The sequence below is a fragment of the Ursus arctos genome, unplaced genomic scaffold (genome assembly GCF_023065955.2).
Source record: "Ursus arctos isolate Adak ecotype North America unplaced genomic scaffold, UrsArc2.0 scaffold_10, whole genome shotgun sequence".
Taxonomy (NCBI): domain Eukaryota; kingdom Metazoa; phylum Chordata; class Mammalia; order Carnivora; family Ursidae; genus Ursus; species Ursus arctos.
In genome coordinates this window covers 42,157,551-42,172,688 of record NW_026622764.1, presented here as the reverse complement: position 1 = coordinate 42,172,688, position 15,138 = coordinate 42,157,551, and the positions used below count along the sequence as shown (strand labels likewise).

General features: G+C 37.6%; 1 non-coding gene across 1 annotated transcript; it reads left to right on the top strand.

The window, feature by feature from the left end:
• The first annotated feature begins 10,361 nt into the window (after nucleotides 1–10,361).
• Nucleotides 10,362–10,434, top strand: TRNAK-CUU (transfer RNA lysine (anticodon CUU)). The gene has a single exon. It is a non-coding gene; the product is annotated as a tRNA-Lys (tRNA).
• Nucleotides 10,435–15,138: the final 4,704 nt, after the last annotated feature.

Sequence of the window (15,138 nt, the reverse complement as noted above, 5' to 3'; positions counted from 1 at the left end):
GAATGTAATGCTTTATCCTTTAGTAGCACTGCCTAATATAAACTTCTGTGATAATGGAATTACATGTCTGTTGAACACTTGAAATATGCCTAGTGAAGCCAAAGTGATTTTTAAAATTTATGTGATTTTAATTAATTAAAATGTTATATTTAGATATCCACATGTGGAATGTGCCTACCATGTTAGACAATATAGCCTTAGAGTTTTATTATTACTCTTTCATTCATTGTACCTAAAATTTAAAAAGAATTTTTTAAAAAAGATTTTATTCATTCATTTGAGAGAGAGAGTAAGAGCAAGAGAGCACAGCAGGGGGAGCAGCAGAGGGAGAGGGAGAAGCTGACTTCCCACTGAGCAGAGAGCCTGATATGGAGCTCGATCCCAGGACCCTGAGATCATGACCTGAGCTGAAGGCAGCTGGTTAACCAGCTGAGCCACCCAGGCACCCCTAAAAAGAATATTGTTTTAACATTTGATCTTCACAGGAAATTAGCATGGTAAACAGTTTGCTTTATTTTTAAGTTTACACAATTTAATTTACTGTGAAGGTATGATAGAAAGATACAAGCAAGTGGGAATTTCTAAGGGAGATGTTTCTGTTTATCATGTTCTTGATGTTTCTAGACTTTTAAAACAATCAGCCACAAGTGCCAGTCAGCTGCTCTGTTTAAGGCAGCAAGGTACTTTTTTACACCATTCACTACAATGTGGCTCAAGTCCAGGGACAAGCAACGTGGTGATCTCCTGCATAGAGAATTCTCTGGAGCATTCTGGACTAATCTGGGAATTCTGGGGAAACTGAAGTCTCATAATTTACTAATTAGAGTATGGAAAATCTACCACAGGGGCAGGTGGAAAGGCAGGTACAAGCTTTTATCCATGACATTTAAACAGTTTGACATAGAAGCAATCTTATAATCATGACTATTGGTCCTATTTGTATTTGAACTTATTACAGAAAAAAATATAACATAAAGAGTGTGCAATGATGACCTTACTCAGAAAGTCCATTAGATAGTTTTGAGTTAAAACATAGATACAGGTATATGTGAAGAAATAAGGTATAATTAAAGAATTGCAGTGTTGTGTGTTCAGGGAAATGAAATCAGACAGATTCTAGGGTATTAAGGAACAATGGCTTCATTAGAAATAAGAGTACAATTTAAAGCTGTATTGAATTGGGTGGGGTAAAACTGGAACAGAAATAGAAGAACAAAACAATTAAAGTTACTTCAGTTGCACTTCCTTAACAGGTGGGATAATTACTCCCCGAGCAGCATTTCAGGAAAAGACTGAACTTAATACTTGATCCTTTCATCTGCAAGTATGAACAAGATAGAATAAAATATAATCACTTTTTAGTATAGAAAATTAAAACAAATTTTTTGTTAAACGTTTTTGTTTTAAGCATAAATTTCGTGCATATAAAAACAAGAAAATTAGGAGAGGAAAATAGAATCATGTGGTTAAGGTGGTCCTGTTTTGGAAACCAAGTGTAGGCAGAAATGCTTCAACTTTAGAAAATAGAAGATGATAATTAGTACAATCAAAATAAGGTTGATTATTGAGTTTATGGTTAATTTTTAAAATTAATTGACAATTTTGAAAAAGGATAAATGGAAAATCAAATTTGTATTTATTTTAACAGCGTGGTTTTGAGTTTCAAAACAGGCAGTTATAATGGAAGGCTGAGTACGCAGGTAAAGATTGAGTGGCAACTATTTCAATGAAAGTACACCAAAAATTCTAACAGATTCTAGACATGAAAGATTAGTATTTTGAAATATAAGTAGAAAGATTTAGAGATGTAATGAAATAAGGACAATAAATTTGATACCTTATCACTTGTTAGCCAATTATAATACTCTTTGTTAGCAGATGTAAAAAATAATTAAGTGTCAAGTATTTATTATTAAAACATATGCAGATACCCGTAAGAAATGTTTTATTTTATCAGGTTAGAATCGTGTAAAAGCTTAATAATACACACAGTTGTTATAACTGTGAGGAAACAGCCTCTTGAATACATTGCTGCTACAAAGGCAAATTAGTTTTTAAAAAAAGAAATGCAAATAAATTGCAAACATTAATGAGGGCAATGCTTTTCTTTTTTTTCTTTTTTTTAAAAAGATTTTATTTTATTTATTTATTCGACAGATAGAGACAGCCAGCGAGAGAGGGAACACAAGCAGGGGGAGTGGGAGAGGAAGAAGCAGGCTTATAGTGGAGGAGCCTGATGTGGGGCTTGATCCCACAACGCCAGGATCACGCCCTGAGCCCAAGGCAGACGCTTAACCGCTGTGCCACCCAGGCGCCCCGGCAATGCTTTTCTTAATTCATTCATTTTTAAAAAATTATTTCCCCACCATTATTAAAATACTATTGACAACATGTAAGTGTAAAGTGTACAAAGTAGGGGCACCTGGGTGTCTTAGAGGGTTAAGGGTCTGACTCTTGATTTCGGCTCACATCATGATCTGAGGGTCATGAGATCTCATCCCACATGGAGCTCTGTGCTCACTGGGGTGTCTGGTTAAGTTTCTCTCTCCCTCTTCCTCCTCCCCTACCCTCTCAAAAAAATAAATAAATAAAGTGCACAAAGTGATGATTTGATACACATATATATTGTGAAATGATTACCATAATAGGTTAGTACTTCCATCCCCTCACATAATTACCATTTTTTGTCGTGATAACTTTTACTCTCTAGTTCCTCTCTTAACTTTCAAGTACATAATATGTATTAGTAATTACAGTCACCATGTTGTACATTAGATCCCCACAATTTATTCACCTAGTAACTGGAAGTTTGTTCCCTTTGACCAACATCTCCCCCATGACCCAGCCCCTGACAGTCACCATTCTGCTCTTTGAGTTCAGCTTTTTTTAGATTCCTCGTCTGAGTGAAAACAATCAGTATTTGTCTTTTTCTGTCTGACTTAATTTTCACTTAGCATAATACCATCAAGTTTCATCCACGTTGTTGCAAAAGGCAGATTTCATTCTTTTTTATTGCTGAATAATATTCCATTGTCTGTGTATCTCACGTCTTTATTCATTCATCCCTCATGGACACGTAGGCTGTTTCCAGGTGTTGGCTGTTGGAAATAATGCTGCAGTGAACAAGGTGGGAGGGTGCAGATATATTTGCCATACAGCAACTTCATTTGCTTTGGGAAAATACCCAGAAGTGGAATTCCAGACCATATGGTAATCAGTTTTTAATTTTTGAGGAAGCTCCATACTGTTTTACGCAGGAGTTGCACCAGTTTACTTTCCCGCCATTAGTGCACAAGGGCTGCAGCCGCCAGCAGGCACTGGGGTGAGCCTGGGGCCTTGGTTTGAGGGAGGCTGCTCGGAGTGGATGCCTCAGAACCAGCCTGGCGCCTCCGGAGCGGCCTGAGGGCAGGTGGTGGGCGGCCTGGAGGGGTGGGGGCAGTGGGGGCGGGCTGAGGAGGGGGTGGGCCGGGATGCTCAGCTTCCGGCCAGGAAGCTCTGGTGGAGGACGCTTCCTGGTGTGCCAGGAGGCTCCTGGGGGTGTAGGAGCAGGCAGGCCGGGATGTGCCGGGGGCCCCGGTTCCCGGAGCTAGCCAGGAGCCTCGTGGCACCGGCTCTGTCTGGAGTTGCAGCCGCCGAGTGCCGGTAAGCCTGCGGTCCGTTCCAGAAACCTGCCGAGCCCTCCAGTGGAGGGCTCCTGGACCCTTGGCAGTTGCCTGGAGTGCACTGGAGCCCGTAGGGCCCATAGAGGGAGATGGGTTTCGTGTTGAAGTCAGGTGTTCACACTACTCTCCTCCCACGGGGAAAAGTGCCTCTCTCAGCGCTGGGCTGCCCGGGCTTGGGGGAGTAGTGAAGGGGGCAGCGTGACTCTGTCTTTCCTATACTCCTCACAGCGTCTTTTCTTAGTTCTGGACTTCACCAGCTGCTCTAATCGCTACCTGTAATTCTTGGCCCCGTGCAAGTGTTCCTGCGTTCTTGCAGAGTTGTTCAAATTGATGTTTGAGGTCGGGGAGGGGGGCGAGTCCTATCAAATTTTATGCCCCCGCTTCACTGACGTCACTGGCAGTTGGGTGAAAAACTAGAAACCATAACTTTAGGCCACATCTTGGGTCAACCCTTCAATCTGCTTGGTGGTAAAGGTGAGTATGAGCTGTTCAAATTCATATGATTTAGGTTGTTTAAGGACTACTTTTCTAATGATTTTTGATGGTTTACACATTTTTCCAGTGTATCATAAAAATATTTTCCAGGGTATGTTATGTTGTTAAACTCAGGGTGGGAAATATGGGGTAGTGAAATAAGAAATATCCATACTTTTTTTTTTTTTTTTTTTTTTTTTTACGTAGGTTATTTTCATCAAACCTACAATTTCGTGTTTTTATTTTTAAGAATCTCATTGACTTCTTGCTCTCTTTTTTTGAAGATCCATGGCTATGACTCTGTGGTGCAAAAGTAGACTAGTTAACTTACTCAATTTTTACGTAACTTTTTGGTATTATATAAATAATGAATTTTATATTTACACCTGCATATTAGGCATTTCTTCTCAGATATTAAATGGTGAGATCAAACTTGACACATTTAAAACAAAATTCATATTTTATAATGATCTTTATTCCTACCTGCTCTATTACAATATGTACAATCTCCTAGTCATATATGTTCTATATCTTATCAACTTTTTCCCTTTTTAAAAAAAAGTTTAATTTTTTAAAAGATGTTATTAATTTATTTGAGAGAGAGAGAGAAAGAGAGAGCACAAGCAGGGGGAGCGGCAGGCAGAGGGAGAGAAAGAAGCAGGCTCGCCAGGAAGCAGGGAGCCCCACAGGGGGCCCGATCCCAGGACTCTGGGATCATGACCCCAGCCGAAAGCAGATGCTTAACCAACTGAGCCACCCAGGTGTCCCAACTTTTTTCCTGTTTTAAAATTTTCTTTTTTCTTGGCCAAAATATCCTTAGATCTATTTTTCATATTCATATATCTTTTTATTAATAACAGTGTTACATACTCTCCTTACCTCTCCACTCTCCCTGTTTCAATCAACCCTATGTCCTAACTAGTTTAGCGCTAATTTTCTAAAGCAAGACTTTGATCAAGTTGTCTAGCCCTTTAAGATTAGTTGATAAATTTCTGCTGACACTGGGCATTAATCCCAATGATTTAGTTACACTTTACAATATTCTGTAATCTGACTTTAACTTACATTTTTTGATTTAGCCACTCTATGCATCAGAACACTAGTCATTATTGTGCCATGTTCTTCAACTGAAACATCCTTGACTCTTCTGCTTACCTATTTTCTGTTCTGCCTTTGAAAGTCTGTGCCTTATAAGTCTGATTACCTTGATACAAAACAGCAGTGACAAAATCAAATATCTTCCAATTCAGGCAGGTAGTGGGGCCTGGTTTACGAGAATGGAATGGTGTTGCCCTCAGCAAACATGAAAGAACAGGGACTTTCTCCACCTCCACCAAAAACATTCAATTCAATAATAACAAACCCAGCTGAACCACAATAAAACAAATGTTGCTGTGGCTAAACAAACTCTTTAGCAAGGATGGGTTTGGCTTGCAGAAGCAGTATAAAGCTATTTCCAGCTTTACTTGTCTTTAAGTTGTGGCGATGTTTATATGGTACCTGTCAAAGGTATGTTTTGTCCTTGAGAATGGAAAAGATGTACGAATTTTGGAAAGGAATGCATAACTTCTGTTTTGTTTTCATTTGATTTTTAGTATTGTCAGTGCACGGTATAAAACAATGTGTGTGTAAATAGAGACTGTACTGATGGAGTTTTACAAAGATTGTATTTTAAAGATAAATTAGCTTGAAAATTCTTGTAAATATGTATGGACGTTAATTCTTTATTTTTCTCCCACAAATACGGGTACACATGTAGTTATACAAATTTATTGTTTTTGAGTGCAATATTTTCTTATTTTCATGAGTATTTTGGATTACTGCATGGTCGGTTTTGGAAAGAAAACATCCTGGCTCTGTTGTTTCATTCACTAGTGTTTGACTTTGGACCAATGACTGAGGACTTATGCCAAACATTTTCCTCTTTCTATATTGCCCAATACCAGGACAGTTGTTCTCCCATGTTACAAGGCATCAAAATCTTATATTCTTGGTCCAGTAAATCCTTGCTCCTGAAAAAAAAATCGGTGAACCTACTAAAGTAGTTTGTTCAATAAGAAATCTTAAGTGAGAGGCTTGACTTGGCGTAGAAAATGTTAACAAAAATCTGAGGTTCAGTCCTCTCTAAATTGTGAAGAATCAATATAGTGAGACTGTAGTTTAAAACGTAAGCAAATTAAGAGACCATAGAAGGAGCACAACTAATTTACTTATAAATATCAATAACGTTTCAAATATGTGCTAGATTATTTTAAAGAGTTGTGTTTATGACACCTTGCTTGAGAGATGAGGCGAAAGAACAGCTGTTAGTTTGTGTATATCCTAAAATTCGGCTACTGTGCTTGTTTTTACCCTGAGAAGGAGGAATAAGAAGTTAAATCAAGTATGTCTTGGTGAAGAATTTATTATATATATATATTAGACGTAAGTATTTTCCGGAGAGTGAGACTTGCACACAAGGAACATTTTTAAATATTATTATATTATACTCTTTAAGATAAATCATGTAGCCAGTATTAATTAAGAATCCTTCTAAGAACCAGTTTTAGGTTTAAATAAACCAATAGGAAGCAAACTCCACCTTAGGCAAAAGCAACTGGAAGGATCAAGTGCTTCCCTGAGAGGCAGGAACGTGGTCGTCAAAACTCTCTCTAAATGTACCAAACCTTTGCCTGGGCATGGGGCTGTTTTTGTGCTCATTTTGTCTGTTCACATATTGCCTTGAGATATTGTTCCAGTCCATTACTTACTCCTTAAAAATAAAAGCAATTGCAAATGAAGGTACATCAGCAGTAAGTTATGGTCCAGCCGAGGTATATAACTTTACGTCCCCTGCACTGTTTTCATTGAAGGAAAATAACTGGGTTGCCTTGTAAAAAGCACTCAGAGGAGTTGGCCACTCATAGTTTAAGCTACTTCTCTTTTGTCTTCCGCTTCCAGTTAAAGTGGCCTCTCTCCATTTTTTATTTTTAATGCTGCATAAGTGTTAGAAATAACTCAGTTTGGTTAAACAATATGGATGATTTAGGGAAGAGTAAGTAATTCTTCCCTTTTATTCAGACATCTCTTGCTTGCTCAGAAAAGTCATTTAGGATGCTGCCACCTGCTTACGAGGTGAGTTACTAAATGGACCACATTACCCATTCATATTCCTAATCATGAATTCATTGGTTACCTTATTTATTCATCACCTATTTCTGATTTATTCAACTAATTAACTAGGTACCATCACTATGTTTTCACTGCTCCAGGTTTTATTGTGTCCCTCTCGAGTATTTTTCTATAAAACATTAATACCATAGTCAACCTGATTTGGGAGTGTGACATTTTCTTGGGTTTTCCAGTACAGTTCTTGAAGAAACTTATTTTAAAGATGAATATTTTGTAACACACACTTACAAATTCCTTCCCGAATGGAGAGGGAGCATATTACTCTTAAAGAAACACACCCATTCCACACACAACACCCAGGCCTCCCTATTATGCATTGGCTTAGCGCTGGGCTAGATTTCTTCCCCACTCCACATTCAATCTAGTCATTTTGTGTGGCAATAAAGCTAAATGATAAATCGGTTACCCTCTACATAGTACTTTTTGTGCTTTCCGAGCAAATTACTCCCAAATCATGATGACTCATGAAAAGGGCCCTGCGGTACACATGGTACCGTGTTAAACCAACTATTTCTGGATTCACTCTGGTAACAAAGATCAAAAATGGGGAAACAACACCAATTATTTTGCCTGACCCGACAAGTGCTCATCTTGGAATATAGAACTTGATTTTGTTACACAAAGAGAAAAGCAGAGTTTGTATAGGGATTATAATAATAATTTAGAAGAAAGTGGAGGGATTAATAATGCAACAGAATAAAACTGACTGCCAGTAGTTATTATAAAGCTTCTGGAAGGTTGGCTCTACATTCAAAAAAAAAAAACAATAGTAATCCAAATGTATCATTCAGAGCAATATAAATCACTGTAGGGTGGTTTGATTTTATATAGAAATTTACACTGCCTATTTCACCTAACTTCTAGAAAATCTTTTAGTGTATTGTTTTAAAAATTGGGAGTTCTTGGATCTTCCAACCTAGAATTTATCCTGTAAACTCAAATCTCCCAATACCTAATCTTTGCCGCTGTAAAGCATGCATTCTCTTTCTCATTTAGATATTATAAAAGTGGAGAGTAAATGTAAAAAGAATTACATTTTCCAAAAGCCTATCTTTGTTTCAAACAGAAGAAAAATTCTTAAAGGGTTATTTATTCTATCCTACATATTTTTCAGATATTGGAAGAAATACTGGAGGGAAAAGCAAAAGGGGATTCTGAAACATCTCTGGCCCAGTTTCAACTCTGCTATAGATAAATTTAACATTATTCTAGAGTTGTCATTCTGAAGCTTTTATAGATTTACATATTCGCAAAAGTCAACCCAGTCTGAGTATTGCCCATTTTGTCTCTTTGGAAGTATAATTAAAAAATCCTTCAGTGATGTTTTTTAAAACATCATTAATACAGATGGTAGGTATACTTGTAGTGAGCGTAGTGTATAAATTTGTCTAATTACAATGTTGTACATCTCAAAACTAATGTAACATTGTGTGTCAACTATATTCAAATAAAAAAATAAATCATTGATAGTCATTAAATCAAAATTCCAACTAGTAAAAATAATTTTACCTGGTAGAAGTGTTATCAGGTAAGAAATACATGTCATATCATTAGTATATACCTGCTAATACAAAATTTAATATTGTATGTTTTCAACAAAGTAAATAAAACTCAGACCATATCCTAGTAGTAATCCAATGAGTTGATATGCTGAGTTCAATCCATAGTAGTCCATTTAGTAAATAATATTGTACCACTATTTAGCAGATACTTAAGGCAAAAACATTGCCAAAAAAAGACTAAGAATATATTGAAACTCGTAATGCATAATCTCATACATTATTAATATTTTGTGGCACTTAAAGATAGACAGTTTTTGCTTTTCAAATTCTTCAGAAGAGTCCTATAAATGACTAAAATTCCTGTTGTGGAAGTATGGAAATTAAATAAATATATGTCAGTTTGGCAAATGAAATATAATGCATTGCATGTATAAAAATCTGTTACAGAATAATATATTCTATATAACAGATGTCTTTTTAAAATTGTGATGCTCAAGGGGTTCACATTTCTGCTGATATGGCCCACAGTTTGGTACACGAGTTGGGAGTGGTGAACGAATCAAGATATTGAGAACAGAACACCAATAGAACATGAGAGAGAATTCTTTGAGAGTATGAGGGAGAGAATTTAGAGATCGTGTTGGGCTAGTTATGAGGTGAGGCATTGGTACCATCTAAAGAGTTGTAGTGGGTCTATCGTAAAACCCCCTTAAATGTTTATGGGAGAATTTAGATTAAATATTGGATATTCTTGTTTGGGCTCAGATTCTTTAAATGCAGCTCTGATCTGGGACTGAACTGCACAGCATTTTACCCTTTAGCGAATTTGATCACCATAAAGAGTGCTCTCATTATTGTCTTGTTAAGGCAGTTATTTGTCCACAGGTAACAGGATCTTCTGGAAATAAAACTTTGTCAAGGTATATTTGTTTGTTGAGGTCAAATAGAAGGGAGTTTGTAAGACAGTTATTTTTCTATATCCTGACATAGATATATGTGGATGACATATGGATATGTGGATACGACAACTATAAAAAAAAAAACAAAACAAAACAAAAAAAAAAACACCTAAAATTTTAGAATCTTCAAACAATGAGCATTTATTTCTTATTCCTGTAGAAACACAACATGGATGTTTGTGGTCAGCTGGATGTCCTGTGACATAGTTCAAAGAATGGGCTATTTCTCTTTTTGGTTTTGCCATCCTCTGTGATCTTGGAGTCTTGCTTCTATGCAGGTGACCAGTCAGGAGGCAGTGGAGGAAATCTACTTCTTAGAGCATCAGACCTCGATATGCTACACCCTTTCCATTCATGTTCTATTAAGAAATAGTTATGTGGTTCTTGGCTGGATAAGAGGGAGACTTGGATGCATAGTCCCAGTTTTAGGCAGTTTGCATCGACAAATGCCCAGCACGGCAAGGGTCAGTAGTGTGTCGAGGGCACTTCTCTATGCCTAACAGTGCCATTTGAGGCTTCTACTTTTATGAGGCTTTTAAATGTAAATGTATTGTGATGATCTAAGTTTAGCTCTTTAATACACCTTCATGGGGGCCTGGCTGGCTCAGTCGGTAGAGCATGTAACTCTTGATCTCAGGGCCGTGAGTTCAAGTCCCACGTTGGGCACGGAACCTACCTTAAAACAACAACAACAACAACAACAACAACAACAACAAAAAACCAAAAGCCACTTTCATGAAACTAGTATCAGAGTCCCGAAAGAAATTTGATTTTTTTTCTCGGCTGTGGACCTGAATAGTTTTGAACCAAATCACAATCCCTGGTGGAAGGTCCATGGGGGGAGCTCTTAAGGCTTCCAGATATTCTTCCAGAAGCACTCTTAAACCCTGTTTTATAAATTGTTTGTGTGGAAGTTGTCTTTTACTCATTTAGTTTTGCCTGTCCTCCAAGCTCTAATACACTATTCAAATGGAAATGGTTTTATTAGATTTAAACTCCAATACAAATTTATTTAATATTTAAGATGTTCCATTTCAGAGGTCCCCAAGTGCATCCATGAGGTTAGGGATTCCCTAGATGGACTCAGAGCTAAAGTCTATTTTAGTGAAAAGATAATATGACAAGTTTAGTAAGAAGAGACATAGGATAGACAGGATGTGTAGCAATCCATAGGCAGGTTTTCTTCTTCTTGTGATGGGGCAAATTAAGTATGACCCTTTCTTCAGCAGTGAAAAGTACAAGAAAATGTGTGCAATATTTCATACCAAGGAAGTTCATTAGAGACTGAGCACCCAAGGTTTTATTGTGCTGGTCACATAGTTTGTCCCTCATATGTTCAAAATTCCAGATTCCAAGAAGGAAAACAGGTGTTTACCACAAATCGCATTATTTGTACAGTTTACAGACAATGATTTACCTTTAATCAGTTAGGGAACAGGTCAAAAGCAAAGTCCCCAGACACCAGACAAGGGCCAATCTTGTAAGCAAGCCCTTATGAAAACAGCAGTTTGACATCTGCTGTGTTAATTCTTTCTGAACACTCACCAAAATATTAGTATGTTTTATCTCATTAAAGATGGTCCTCTTCAATTAAGACAATTTGTGTAAAGGAAAAGAAAGTGCTGACTTCTCAGGCCCCTCCACCAAGATGTCCTTTTCTGGGGCCTTCACTAAACTGACTCAGTATTTTTGAGGTAAAGGGAACTGATGTGTTTTGAATTCCAAGTTATGTATCAGAGTCTTGACTAGGAACTTTAAATATACGAACTCAAGGAAGTTAAGGGTTTTGCCTGTGGCCCCAGGACTAATAAAGAATCAAGGAGCTGAAACTGAAAGCCAGGATTGGATGATTTTGTATTATGCCTTTGTGCTTTTTTTCAAAGTACTTAGAAAAGGCCTTATATCTGCACTGTCCAATAGAACAGCCAGTGGCCACATGTGACTATTAAACACTTGAAGTGTGGTTGGTCTCAGTTAAGGTGTTCTGTAAGTGTATCTACACACCAGATTTTGAAAACTTACCATTGGAAAAAGTAGAGTGTAATATATCCCATTAATAATTTTTAATAATTTAAAAATATTTTGATATTGAAGACACTTGGAAATAATGTTTTGGCTACATTGGTTTATTTATTTATTAAAAGATTTTATTTATTTATTTGACAGAGATAGAGACAGCCAGCGAGAGAGGGAACACAAGCAGGGGGAGTGGGAGAGGAAGAAGCAGGCTCATAGTGGAGGAGCCTGATGTGGGGCTCGATCCCATAACACCGGGATCACGCCCTGAGCCAAAGGCAGATGCTTAACCACTGTGTCACCCAGGCGCCCTGGCTACATTGGTTTAAGTAAGCTATATTATTAAAATGGATTTTACTTGTTTCTTTCTTTTTTTTTTTTTTTTGAATGTGGCTAGTATAAAATCTAAAATTTCATACCTGTCTCACATTATATTTCTTTGGGATAGCACTGGTCTATACGTATAGGACCTGTCAGGCTGAAATTGTGTGTGTGAGCTTTAAGGCCTCACCATTGGCAGATGCAAAGGTTTGCCTGTCATGCATCGTGCGTCACGATGTCATGCTGCCATCCTCTGTCTGGACTCGGTGCACGGCCTTCCCCACCTCTGGCCAGCCGTGCTCTTACATGTATGTGCATTACTAGCTTGACACCTGCATTCAGAGGCCTCCTGATCGGTGGCAGGGGGCTGTGCTGAGTTACTTTTCAGGCCCCTCCACCAAGATGTCCTTGTCTGCGGCCTTCAGTAAACTGACTCAGTATTTTTCCACTCTTAGTCCTTCCTTTTTCCCATCCCCAAATCCTCGCAATCCATAACACATCCACAGGCTTTTGTCCACGGTTTCCCTCGTTGGCACTGCACATCACCCGATGTCACTGATGCCAGTCTGGGGGGGGAAACGTAACAAGGAGACGCCAGTACTATATTCTGTTGTGGCCTCTTGCTTATACTAGTGCAGTTAGTGAATAAAGCCTTGATAGTTATTTTCAGCTTAGGGCATTGTCCTAATTGATCACTTAAACACCTGGTAGCTCAGACAAGCCCTTAGTAAATACTAGATCTTTTTCTGTGAAAACTGTAATTTTGTATGAAGAAACTTTGGAATCAGAAAAGTTGAAACACCCTTCTTCTGGGCTTTCATATCACAATCCTGAATTTCAATATATAGATCATTTTGGTATCTAGATCATTTCACATTGTTGTTGATTTCCTGCTCTGTCTCCAACATTAAAGCCCCTTAAAGATAGCAGCTCTGCTTGACTTGGTTTTCTGTCTTAACACATGGCATATGTAAAAATAGGATGGTCTCAAGTGATTTTCAATTAAATGAAATGTACTTGTCTAAACTAATACAGATAATAAGTGGTACATAAATTCTGGTTTTCTTATATCAGGTTTAGGGCTTTTGCTGCTGCAATGGCTATCTGTGTGTGTGTGGGGGCATGTGAAGGGTCAGGGAAGAACAGATAGCGATGTGTAATTCTGGGTGATAGGATTTTTCCATATCTATATTCATTTTCTATTGTTATATCAAAGTGCCACAAATTTAGTGGCTTAGAAAGAGGAATTTATTATCCTATGGTTATATAGGTCAGTCTGACTCAAGGTGTTGGGCGGGCTAAGTTTCTTTCTGGGGGCTATATGTGAGAATCTATTTGTCTTCTCCAGCTTCTAGAGGCTGCCTATACTCCTTGGCTCATGGCACTTATCCCTCTTGTTGCAAGCCAATGTCCTTTCATCTCTCTGACCATTCTTTTATGTTCACATCTCCTTTTCTCTAATATAACTAGGAAGGTTCTCCACTTTTAAAGACCCATGTGATTATATTGGATCCCCCTACAAAACCTACAGTCCTCCTCCCTCCTCAAGGCCCTTAGCTTTAACCACATCTAAAAAGTCTCATCTACCATAGAAGGTGATATATTCACAGCTTCAGGAGGTTAGGATGTGCATATCTTTTGGGGACCATCATGCTACCTACCATAGTATTTAAATCAGTAGTTCTCAATATAAATTTGTTCATGTAAATTAATATTTCTCAAAGTGTGGAAACCCAGAGCAACACTGTTTATGTTACCTGGGAATCTATTGAATCAAAAACTATAGGGGAGGGTCCAGCAAGCTAGGTGTTTATAAGCCTGCCAGGACTTTTTAATATATATAAAGTTGGAGAACATTCTAAACTATCCTTACACTTAGCAACCTTCTAGGAGTTAGCTATATCTGAGCTTGAGGTAATCCAATTACTTTTCAATAGGAAACACTACAGCTGGGTAGCAATCATAAGAATCAGAGAAGGTCAATGTGCAAGTGCTTATTAAAGCTGAATGTCTGAGTATCCCTGTTATCATTAAATTTTCAGAGACAGTTGAAAACACCTAAAAAAGTCATCATCTCCAGTTGCAGTTTAGAGAGTTATTGAAGGTAGGCTTTCAAAGAGGAGGGAGATAAAAATAATATATTCCATAAATTGCATTTTAAATCTATTTCGGAAGAAAATGATTTCCTGAAGTTGGTGACAACTAGTATTATGAATTATAGTAGTTTGAAGAAGCCACTTCTCCTTTTGATCCATTTCCATTTTCCACTCTCTAACCAACCACTTAAGTGTTTAGTCACATCAACACTAAGACTCTCACTGAGTGGGTGGTATACAGAGGATATGGAACAGTCACTGCCTTTGAAAAACTGAAAATACTGAATGGAAGATATGACTAATATGTAATAAAAGACAATATTTTAAGACAGTATTCTGCAGCATATAACTATCTCAGATAAAATGTTTACTTGGCAATATAATTGAAGTGATTGTTCTAACCCGAGCAGAGCTCACAAATATTTCCAGAATTATATACCTTTGTGAATTTCTTTGATTGATATGGGTCAGTGCGTTAAGTGAATCCAGCATGTGTGCTAGATTTACAACTTAAATGCCATCTATACTTTTTATTCTGCTTTTATAATCCTGTAAGTAAGTTTTACATATCTACATTTCCATAGGAAAACGAACCAGACAGCTGGGAGCTGGCCCAGCCCTCTCAGCTTGGCTTTGGAGTTGTTAGCAAGTGGTCCAGCTGTCATATTCTTCTGTTGAACATAATTTCAAGGAACACTAATATCAGACAAGGCAACTCTGACTGTGATGGGTCAAGACAAAAAACAGAAGAGCCTTGTAAGCATATCCAAACAGAGAGAAAAGCAACAATTATGTCTAAACCATAAAATTGATCATCCACCCTCCTATGCGGTATAGTTAATATGGGTAGTATGATTTAGCTATAAAATCTAGATTATTTTCATTTAGGAAAGTAGTTTTACTTGGAATAAAATTTCTCTAATTACATATTCCCTAC